The 12,047-nt window shown below is 36.5% G+C and overlaps 1 protein-coding gene across 9 annotated transcripts in view; it reads left to right on the top strand.

Moving 5' to 3' along the window:
• The window catches only part of KLF12 (KLF transcription factor 12), a 536,656-nt gene that overhangs the window by 515,036 nt on the left and 9,573 nt on the right, over positions 1-12,047 (top strand). The gene's annotated exons all lie outside the window — the stretch shown is intronic.

Below are 12,047 nucleotides of genomic sequence, written 5' to 3'. Positions count from 1 at the left end.
TTTGGGTCATGTCTATAGTTACTATTAAAAAAAAAAACCTGTCAAATTATTTATTTGGCCAAATTACCTCATCATTTGAGGGAACATACTGTGAAACTGAATCAAAAAGGTCAATTCAATAACACCCTGTTGACATGGCCTTTAGTCAGAATTGGCTTTTAATCTCCTGAAAATTGTAATAAGTAGGGAATCCATTATTAACTTTCTACCTCTTAATGCTTCTGTGGAACAAACAGAAAAAAATTTTGTTATTAATATAACAGAAAATAGGAGACCAGATAAAAATCTCCATACAGGTTTTTCCTCATATGCAGATGTCATTACTCAGGTAAAATAGATTGTCATAGCAAATACCTCAAGCCTCCGATGTAATGAAGCTCATTTGTCAGTGTCGGGGCTCTGTAACTTTATGAAAGTTAAACAGGGACAGCAGTGCATTTCAGAAATGTCCTTCTGAACCCAAGAAAATGCTTGTATTTCCTGTTGCCAAAGGCGCTTCTTTTCATTTGCTTGAGAGCACAATAAAAAGAGGTCTGGTGAGAACTCGGGTGTTTTGTTTAGCACAAGCTTTTCTCCAACTTCACATTCCTAGTCTGTGTGTTGCTCCATACATTATTTTAATATGAAAGGGCACCTGTCATTAGGCTCTGTACAAATTTGCCTTTCAGCATTTCAGATGCTGAAATAGGAGGCACCTGAAAAAGTTATTTTTGCTTGCTGGAGTTTGGAAATCCATTCAATACCTGGTGTTTTCTTTAGACTGTATTATACCTTCTGCTCGGTAAATGTCATAGAAGTACATTTACTGGCTCTTAATCCTTTTCTTTAACCAAGATTGAAAGACAGTCACTCTGGTGATAAATCTGTTTGTTTATTAACTATTTTAAGTAAAAACCTGACTTCAGTTATCATTTTCCCAGGGCACGGTTTGTTGGAATTGCATTTAAATGATACGTATGTATATATACACACTCAGATACAGAAGTAGTATGAACCCTAACTGTAAAATTAAAAAAAAAAAAAAAAAAAAAAAAAGGAAGAAAGAAAAGAAACCAACCAAAGAAGACCTAGATCTTATGGGGGGAAAAAAAAATTCTCTTCTTTTAGTTCTTTCTCCTGTAAGCTTTATAGGAATTTTAAATCAGAAAGCTTAAGATTTTTGCTTTTAACATTTTGAAAGCACATTTTCCCATTAAGGTGTTGCCATTTTTAGTGCAGGCTTACTAAAGAATAGAATAATATCTTTGCTGGGCTTATTAAATTGTGCAGCATTTTTTAGAAATTACTTATGCATTTAATACAGGACAGAAAAATTCTCATTTCAAAATTAATTGTGGAGACATGGTCTAGGAGATAGAGGACTGGCTTTGAAATCAAAACCTAAATTGAGGACCAACTATCCATTCAACCATTAGCAAAATAAGTCATTTAACATCTGGGAACCCTTAAGCCACTCTCCTATCCTCCTATGTTATACATTGACTACACTTCCTGGCAATGTTTAGTAAAAGTTTGCTGTATTGAACTGAACTACATTGGTACAGGGAGTTTCCCCATCAAGAGTTTGATAGATCAAACTACAATTAGAAATGTTATATATGTTTCAATCCCATCTTCAGATCCTAAATTGCTTTTTAAAAAATCACACACTTTGGGGACTGTTCTTAAAAGATGCACTAGTGGATAAATTTATTTTTCACTTTTAAAACTGGACTCTCTAGAGATACTAGTAGGAGAACTTATTTAAATTTTATTATTTGCCATACAGTACAGTATTTTTATAAGCAATGCAAGAAAGAAAGTGATAGATAATCTTCTGATAGTGGTGTAATTTTAAATTTTTTTTTTAAATATTACATGCATTCCAGGATTTGACTGTAGCTGTCTGTGTGTTTGTCTGGATGGAGGAGAAAGAAGGAAGAGAGATTTTGGTTTTTGTTTTTAGAGTACAGATTTCCTAAAAAGAAATGGTACTCTAAAAAAATACCGCATTTTGAAAGCTACTTTAAATGCATTAGGGAGATAGTTTGCAACTCCCCCTTCAAAACTGAATGGAAATGGTGTTTAATATCTCCATTGTTCAGCCCAACACATAACAGCTGCAGACATTAGAAACCGTCCCTGATGAGGCATCTGACGACTTTTTACTGTCCAGCCAGCTCTTTCCATAGGAAAAAAATTCATGGAAAATCCACCTACAACTGACTTGGTTAAATTAAATTTGGGTTATAGTTTTCTGATGTGCTTTCATTTTTTGGTTGAAATAATGTCTGTTCTTCATTATATCTCTCTAGATAGGCTCCTTTATCTCATACAAACTACTTTATTATCATTCATTTTTATTCACATTAGCTTCATTTTATTTATTTACAATATTATATCCCTTGTGATTAAATTGCTTCAGGTCACAATCACAAATTTTAATCTGACATTAAAAAACATAAAATAAATTACAGCAACTAATATGTTTAAAAAAAATCTGTCTTGTCCAAGAATTGATTGTTTTAGGGACAGCTAGCTGGTACAGTGGATAGAACATCAGCCCTGAAGTCAGGAGGACCTGATTTCAAATCTGGTCTCAGACAGTATAACCCTGGGAAAGTCACTTAACCCCAATTGTCTCCGTCCAAAAAAAAAAAAAAAAAAAAAAAAAAAAAGAGAAAGAGAGAGAGAGAGAGAGAGAGATTGCTTTAAAAACTACATTGCCTATTATCAGTTCAGAGCTCTAGCCAGGATTTTATTTAGGACAAAGGAAAATACAAATTCCACTAGGGAAAATATACCACCTCGCATTTCAAGTAGAACTGAAAGTCATGGTTTCACCTTACTTTAACTTAAGTCAATAGAACCATGGGGGCTCACAGATGAAAATATATACCTGCATTGGTATAGATTTGTGGCCAGCTTGTAATTCTTAGCTATACTTTCCCATCAAACTTCCATAGAGGATTTCTACCCTACCTAGTAGAGGCATTCCTCTGCTTCTTTTAATGTTTAATGGATATTAGTAAAAATAGTATCTATCCATTCTCTTATCTCTCACTGTTGTTATTATGGCTAACCTACCACAGTATCATGTCCTTGATTTTATAATGTGTGACATTTTTATAATACAAGTCATTACTGGTAATATGTACCTACCAATTATCTCTTCATTTCCCTTTGAGTCACTTCCAGTTTGGATTGTCCTGAGATTATGGTATTATAAGATTTTTCATGGGATGGCTAAATAGTGTAGTGGATAGAGCACTGTGCTTGGAATCAGGAAAATTAATCTTCCTGAGTTCAAATCTGTCCTCAGACAGTGTGCCCATGGGTAAGCAGTTTAACCCTTTTTGCCTTCGTTTTCTCATCTGTAAAATGAACTCCAGAAGAAAATGGCAAACCAGTCCACTAACTTTGCCCAAAAAGAACCAAATATGGTTAAGAGTCAGACACAATGAATGACTTACAACAATACCACAGTTGTCAGCTGAAAAGCATGACTGGTAAAATACTGATCTTAAAATTAAAAAATGGACTTCAAGAAGCTTAATTTCATTGAAAGCACTATGAAATATCATTCCCCTTCTGCCATCCATCTTGATGTCTTCTTCCTAATGAATTCCAAACCTAACTTACTATTCATCTGCAAAGCTTGCCCAAGATGTATCAACTCCTGGACTACTCTAATGACCCTATCATTGTATATCGTAATGTGGACAATAAACTTCATCCATTGAATCATTGAACCAAAGAACTGGAGAGGTGGAGAGGACTTCAGTAGACATATAGTTCAATTTCAGAAAAAAAATTCCCACTCTTAACATTGCCCAACAAGTGAGCTTCTGATTTCTGCAATAATTCCAAGGATCCTCAGCTTAGTCCAACTCGTTAATTTTACAGATGAGAAAAGTACAGAGAGGTTCAATAACTTCTTCAGGGTTACACAACTTGCAAATGTCTAAAGTGGCATTTTAACTCAGCTCTTGATTCTAAGTCTAATATTCTATCCACGGTTCCCCACTTGGGTACCATTCTGATTATTAACAGGTTTCTCCTGACATCAAGCTTCTTTTCAAGTTCTATTTTTTATGTCTGGTTTAGTCTTCTGAATGTGAACAGGATAACTCTTAATCCCTTCTCCAAATGAAAGCCTTTAAAATACTTGACCACAAGGATCACATTCCCACTGAGTTTTCCTTTTACCAGGCTAAACATGCTTGTTCCTGTAGTCTGTTCTCTTATGTCTTGGAATCAAAGCTCTTCACCATCTTATTTGCCCTTTGCCGGACATCCTCCAGTTAAAAAATGTAGTGCCTGGTACTTACCTCAGTACTTGAAATGAGTTCTGCTGAGGGAAGAGTACAGTGGGACTATCACCTCCAGATTCCTTGAAATTGCACTATTCCTAATATAGTCACAAATGGCATTTCCTTTTTAGCTGCCACATCACACTTATGCCTTTTGCTATTTTTCCCTCAGAATTTATGTTGACCCTCACCACCCCATCATCCTTTTAAATACCCATTTTTGTTTCCTCCTCCTAGAAGTATCCCCCAGCTTTGAAGAGGTAAGCCATAAGTACATCCTAGATATCTTACTGTCCCTATTTTTTGTAATTAATACTAATAATATGCTTTATTAATATCCCTTATTTTTAAATCACCTTCATTTCTGAATCTATCACTTCTACTTCCTCTACCCAGTGTATCATTCTTTATAATAAGGAGGAAGGAAGGGAGGGAGGGAGAGAGGGAGGAAGAAGAAAAGAAAGAAAGAAAGGAAGGAGTCAGGAGAGAGAGGAAGAAAGAAGAAGGGAAAAAGAGAAAGGAAGAAACAAAGAAAGGAAGAAGGGAAGGACTACTGGAAGTTTCACTGGACTGGAATTACTCAGGAGTCCCGTAAGGTTTCTGGGGGAGCTGGAAGAACCCCTCAAGAAGATCCCATGGGAAATACCTAAGTGATGAGAAATGAGAAAACCATGTCACGTGGGCTCCCCTAGTACCTGAGTTTCGTTTGCCCTGTGACAGTGATTCTTAAACTTTGTCACAGTGGTAGAATCCTTCTGCTCAAACAGAATTTTGAAAGGATCGTTGTTGCTTTCCAGAAGGAGCTCTAAACTGTCCCAGACTTTTATTTTAATGCCCCAGGAACTTCTTCATCCTGGAAGCTCATTCTACCCCAGGACTTCACTCACTAGAAGTACCCATGTCCTCTCCTCTGATTGGCTGGTTCAACCCAGAACTTCCATGTTTAGGAGATTGCCCAGACTAGCCATGCTCACTCCATCACTCATCTCCTTGTTCCACTCCTAACTGTCTGGACTTCTTCACCAAATGTTACCCCCCATTCCCCTGTTAGCTTTCTTTTATATATTGTCTATCTCTACTGGAATGCAAATAACCTCTACAAAGTCAGAGATTGTCTTTCTGCTTGTATGAATATTCCCAGCTAAGACGTAACACAGTATCTAGAAAAATAGTGAGTGCATAAAAATGCTTCTGGGCTTGTAGTAAAATCCTCTAAATATCTGTTATCAAACAACATAAGGACCATATATATAATATTACATATATATATATATACACACACACAAACACATATATTTATATTAGTTTTATCTAATTTCTATCTACATCATGACTGCTATTTCTAATACTGCCTGTTAAGTCTCCATAGAAATACCTTTAATGATAGAAAACTTTATTCTCTTAATATGCCCCTGTCTCATTTATTTATTTATCTATCTATCTATTTATTTATTTTTGTATTCATTCATTTATTCATTTGTGTGTGTGTATGTATATATAAAACTATGAGGTGTTTTCCTTGCAACACATTTTGAGAAACGCTGCCCTACAGGAAGCCCAATTAAGAAATCTACTCTTAGAATTCAAGAAGGAAGGAAGGGAAGAGAAGGGAAAGAAAAAGGAAAGGAAAGGAAAGGAAAAAGAAGAGGAAAGGAAAAAGAGGAAAGGAAAAAGGAGAAGAAAGTAGAGGAAAGGAGAAAGGAAAGGAAAGGAAATCTACTCTACTCTGTTTCAGCCTACCTACCTCAGTGACCTAACACTGTATTGACAATTATAGAAACCTGTAGGATGTTTCTTCAGGATAAACTTAGAGCTTTTATACCAATCAGCTGTGTAAGTGGAAGGGTGGTGTAGAGAAAGGTTAAGAAGAGACAGTGCTAATCTAGTGGATTGAAAAACAAAATGTGAATGATCACTCTGTGTAGCAGCTTAAAAAAGGTGAATTCTACCTTGTTTGGAGGAATCTGATTTTATCAAAATATTTTTTTTTCTCCTAGTGTAGATCAAACAACTCATAGTAAGAGAGGAAGTAGATTTTATTAAATACCTACTCTGTGCCAAGTCTTGTTAAGTAAGATTTGTACAGGTATTATCCCAATTGATCCTCCAATCCTAAGAAGTAGGGGCTATTCCTATCCCCATTTTATAATTGAATAAAGCAAGGCAGATTTGTCCAGGGCAAACAGCCAGTAAGTGTCTAATATCAAATTATACTCTTGTCATTCTTACTCCAGATCTGATGCTTTGTCCACTATGACCCCTAACTATTTCTTATACTATTCAAGAGTTTTGTGGAACCATCATGAGGTTAAGTTATTGTTCCCTAGAGCCAGGATTTTCTGAACTCTGATATTGTTCTCACTATTGAGATCTGAGATCTTTCCATACTCCCACGTTGCACACTTTAGAAGGCAAATTGACATATTGGAGTATCTTCAGAGGAAGTAGAAGTAGAATGAAGAGTTAACTCCCAGCCACAGGAGGATCAATTGAAGGAAATGGGGAATTTGTTGCCTGAAGAAGAAATGTACTGTCTTCATTTACATGAAAGGCTGTTTCGCACAAGACAATTTAGACTTGATTTCCTTTGCCTTTTCTCTCAAAGCTGAGAGCAGTGGTTGAAAGTTATAGGGTAACACATTTTGAAAAAGTTTGTAACAATTAAAACCCTAGTTAAAATGGCATAAGCCACCTTAGGAGAATTAAGTTTTCTATCATTAAAGGTGTTTCTATGGAGGCTTGACAGGCATGTTAGAAATAGTAATCATGAGGAGGATAGAAATTAGATTAGATAAAACTCTAAAATCCTTTTACTTAATGAAAGAAGTGGGGAAAGTGACCCAGGAGCCAGGAGGTAGATGACAGATAATAGCAATAAGGATCAAAGGCTTATGTAGTTGAATAGGAGGAAAATAGAAGTTAACATAAGTTTCCAACCTCAGTATTTGTTATTCCCCTTGCTCCACTTCTACCTCTGATAATCCCTTACTTCCTACAAAACACCATGTTCTAAAAGTAGCCATTCCACTGCTGTATTCAGAAAAATAACTTCCCCTGGTAGAATGTAAGCTCCTTGAGACCAAGAGCCATTTAATTTTTATCTTTATACCTTCAGTACCTCACAAAGTGACAGTCCCATATTGGAAGCTTAGTAAGTACTTATTGATTGATTGTGATCACTAAAAGAAAGTAAAGAGAAGAAAAAGGGGAAAGTAGCTGAAGACAGCTTTGGAAAATATCTATACTTACTGGATGAGAGATTTATATCCAGCATAGTTGATAAGGAACAGTGAATCAGAAGCCAAAGAAAGGAAGAATAATCAGGAGATTGGAGCTGATTGTCATAATCACTGTGGTATGTGATGAAAGAAAAAAACAGCAGCAGCCCATAATTGGGTTAAATAGTTGAGAGATCTTTGGTATCATTGGAGATAGCAGTTTTTCAGTAGAGTAATGGAGTCAAAGCCAGATTCAAGGGTTTGAGAAGTGAGTGGGTGAGGAGGAAGCAAAGCCAACAAGTTTAAACAACTCTTGACTAGAAATTGGCATTGAAAAGCAAAGTAGATATAAGATATTAGCTTGAGGGAATAGGGAAAATCTGGTCAAAGTGATGTAGGGTGACCTGAGTATGTGTATAGACAGAAGGTTAGGAGATAGAAATAAGCACTAAGGAATAAATAACCCATAGGGGCAAATGCAAAAAGATGTGGGAAGGATTGGGATGTAGAACTTAACCCACAAATGAGAGTCCCCCAACTACAGTGCCTCCCACTAAGGGAGTACTGACAACTCTAGTCATTTTGAGGATCAGATGGCATAGTGGATAAGAATATTCAACTTGAAGTCAGAAACATCTGGATTTGAACGCTGCCCTGGATCTGACATTAACTGTGTGATCTTGAGCAAGTCACTTAGTTGTCTCATCTATAAAATTGGGCTAATGACACTATCATACCTACTTCAGAATGTTTTATAAGAACCGAATAAGACAATATATACAAAGTGTTGTGAAAATCTTGCACCGTTAATAAGAAATTTCTCATACTATTATGTGGTTGGTCCACTAATTGCTCAGTTAGTTGCTGAATGATCATTAGCTTGCCCATGTCTGGCCTGTGGCCTGCCTTTTTTGGCATCAGCACTGACGACATAGACAAAAGGACTGTTAGAACCTGATATTTTCTTTCTTTTTTTTTTATTTAATGGTGGAGGTGTAATGTGTTTGTTAACATTTCAAGACTTACATGGCTTACCTAAAAGTTGCATATCCAAGCCATTTTTGTAATGAATCAAGTACCCCTTCAGTTTCAGAATTGGAAACTATTATTGCCATTGTGTTTATTGATCTAATTAATCAATATTCCTATGTTTTTGACTCAATAAACGTGCTTTTTTATTTTAAAAACATATACATAGATAATTTTCAACATTCACCCTTGCAAAACCTTGTAGAACCTGATATTTTCTTCCAATTAACCTGTAATTTCTGTGTAGGGTCATTATCCAGTTATATCAGAATTTTATTTTGTGTGTGAACTGCTGTTGTCAGCAGTCCATCAGAGTGCTCCTCATTCATTTGTTTATTCCCAAACTTATGATCTGGTACTTCCAATTTCATTAAGTTTGCACTCTTCATTGGAAGCAAAATGGCTTTTTCAAGGTAATTATTGTTGATGATGATGGTGATGGTGCTATTACTACTGCTGCTTCTGCTGTTTTTCAATCAATTCAATAATCTTTATGATCCTATTTGGGATTTTCTTGGCAAAGATTTTGAAGTAACTTTGCTTAAATTTAATTTCTTATTATTACACAGGGCTTCATCATTTTCTGTGTGTATCAACTATCTGTTTATAACACATATTCCCATTAGTGAAAGAAAGAAGTGGCCTGGCCCAATTGGCTTTTGAAACCACTGGATGGAACAGGGTATCAGCCCTGACCAAAGTGGGTGGCAGGTGCCCATTTTAGCATCTCTGAGGGCCATCTTTCCTCCTATGTGTGCCAAAGTGGCTTAGAATATATTATCATTTCCAGCTCATTTTACAGATGAGGAAACTGAGACATAGAGTATCGGGTCATTAGTGAGTGTCTAAGGCTGGATTTAAAGTGAGGAAGATGAGTCTTGCTGACTTCAAGCCCAACATTTTATTCACTGGACTACTAAGTGTTATCAACAAACTTGTTTTTTCTGTGCAGTCCCAGTGGGCTCATTAAGGTACAGCATGTGTGTCTGATACATGATGTTTAGACGTTTCCCAGTTCAGTAGGATGCTATTCAGCCAAGGGAGTTTGGAAAAGCAATAATCCCTTCATTCCTTTAGTTGTGAGGAATAATACCTGGGTATCATGTCAGCTGCCAGACATTTTGGTATTAATGTTTAAAGACCTTGATGCTCCAAGTCAAAAAGAGACAGAACAAAACAAGCGTGGGGTTGCATGGGGACAGCGCTTCTACTCTGAATGACAAGCAGGCAAACAACACACCTGGGTCAGCTTTTGTCCCATTCTCCTGGGAGCTCCCTTGGACGCTGGAAAGCAGATCTGTTTCTTGACAAAGCTTTTGCATATTTTACTGTCCTTGCAAGTTAGCTGAAGAAGGAGGTCAAATTACTCCTTCAAAATCACACAATGACTTATGGGACTTGACCCTGATTAATAAAGTTTCTCAGGGCTTCTTCTAATTCATGGATTGCATTTTAATGTCACTGTTAGATGAAGGATTTTTTTCCTCTCCACTATGGACATTCCAGGGGAGAAAACACAACAACAACCCAGACACAGTAACCAATCTAAGGCCTGAAAAAGGAGAATTCAACTTTCTGGATCTGATTGCTTTTTTCAGACGTGCAGGGCAGTTACCTTGTAGAGCACATTGGTCTTTTGTTATTCTGAAATTATATTATATATCAAACATTTTTATTTGATATATAATTTTGATATTATATATCAAACATGAAATTATATTATATACTAAACATTATATAACTTGGGAGCAGGGAATTGCAATTTGACAGTCCCATTTTCCTCACAGAATTGTTATAAGAAAAGTGATTTGTACACTATGGAGACGTATGTAAATGTGCCCTATTCTTGTTATTATCTCAGAGAATTCCCAGGATGATTCACGTTCTATGGTCATTTCTGTTTAGGTGTGTATGTGTGTGTGTGTGTGTGTGTGTGTGTGTGTGTGTGTGTGTGTGTGTGTGTGTGTGTGTATGTGTGTGTGTAAGAGAATTCATTTCCTTCTGCTTTCCATTTTTCAATGAGAAATAATAAATCCCAAAGGCAATAATCCTATATGCTTAGACATTTTGATTTAAAAATGTATCATGTCCCTATAACTTTCAAAATATTGATACGCATCTCTACAACTCCTTAATGAGTTAATATATCTGATTTTATTTTTGAGAAGTTGTCCCAGGGTAGGGAGGGAGCAAAGAAACAGCCAACAGCCTTGCCTAAATTTAATTTCTTCTTGTTATACATGGCCTCCTCATTTCCTACATGTAGAGTGCTCTCGGTGCCAACTATTTGTTCACAACACATATTCCCACCAGTGGGAGAAAGGATGTGGCCTGGCCCAATGGGCTTTTGAAACCACTGAATGGAACAGGGCATCAGCCCTGACCAACGTGGGTGGCAGGTGCCCATTTTAGAGCTCCAAGGGCCATCTTTCCTGCTGTTTGTGCTAAAAGGCAGCAGTGGCTTAGAATCATTTATTATCGTGTCTAGCTCTGTTGCCATTCCTCTTTCATTAATTGATTCAGTAAATAGTTATTAAACGTCTGCTCTGTTGAAAGCACTGTGCTAGTATTTGGGAGAAACTAGAAGATTAGACTTGGACATTTCTTTTTTTATCCTTTTATTTTTTTATTATTATTATATCTTTTTATTTACAAAACATATGCATGGGTAATTTTTTCAACATTGACAGTTCCAAAACCTTCTGTTCCAAATTTTCCCCTCCTTCCCTCCACCCCCTCCCCTAGATGCAGGTAGTCCAATACATGTTAAATATGTTAAAGTATATGTTAAATCCAATATATGTATACATGTTTATATAGTTATCTTGCTATACAAGAAAAATCAGATCTAGAAAGAAAGAAAAACCTGAGAAGGAAAACAAAAATGTAAACAAACAATGACAGAAAGAATAAAAATGCTATGTTGTGATCTACGCTCAGTCCCCACTTCTCTCTGGGTGTAGATTACTCTCTTCATCACTGAACAACCGGAACTGGTTTGAATCATCTCAGTGTTGAAGAGAGCCATGTCTATCAGAATTGATCATTTTATAACCTTGTCACCATGTACAGCGATCTTCTGGTTCTGCTCATTTCACTCAGCATCAGTTGATGTAAGTCTCTCCAGGCCTTTCTGAATTCATCCTGCTGGTCATTTCTTACAGAGCAATAATATTCCATAACCTTCATATACCACAATTTACCCAACCATTCTCCAACTGATGGACATCCATTCAATTTCCAGTTTCTAACCACTACGAAAAGAGCTGCCACAAACATTTTGGCACATACAGAACCCTTTCCGCTCTTTAGTATTTCCTTGGGACATAAGCCCAGTAGTAGCACTGCTGGATCAAAGGGTAGGCACAGTTTGATAACTCTCTCCAGAATGGTTGGCTCTGTTCACAACTTCACCAACAATGCGTCCCAGTTTTCCCCCGCATCCCCTCCAACATTCATCATTAGAGGATTTTATTTTTAATGACAACAGGGTGGTATTATAATACTA

This window comes from Sminthopsis crassicaudata, chromosome 3, assembly GCF_048593235.1.
Source record: "Sminthopsis crassicaudata isolate SCR6 chromosome 3, ASM4859323v1, whole genome shotgun sequence".
Lineage (NCBI taxonomy): Eukaryota > Metazoa > Chordata > Mammalia > Dasyuromorphia > Dasyuridae > Sminthopsis > Sminthopsis crassicaudata.
This window is presented reverse-complemented; position numbering and strand designations above follow the sequence as displayed.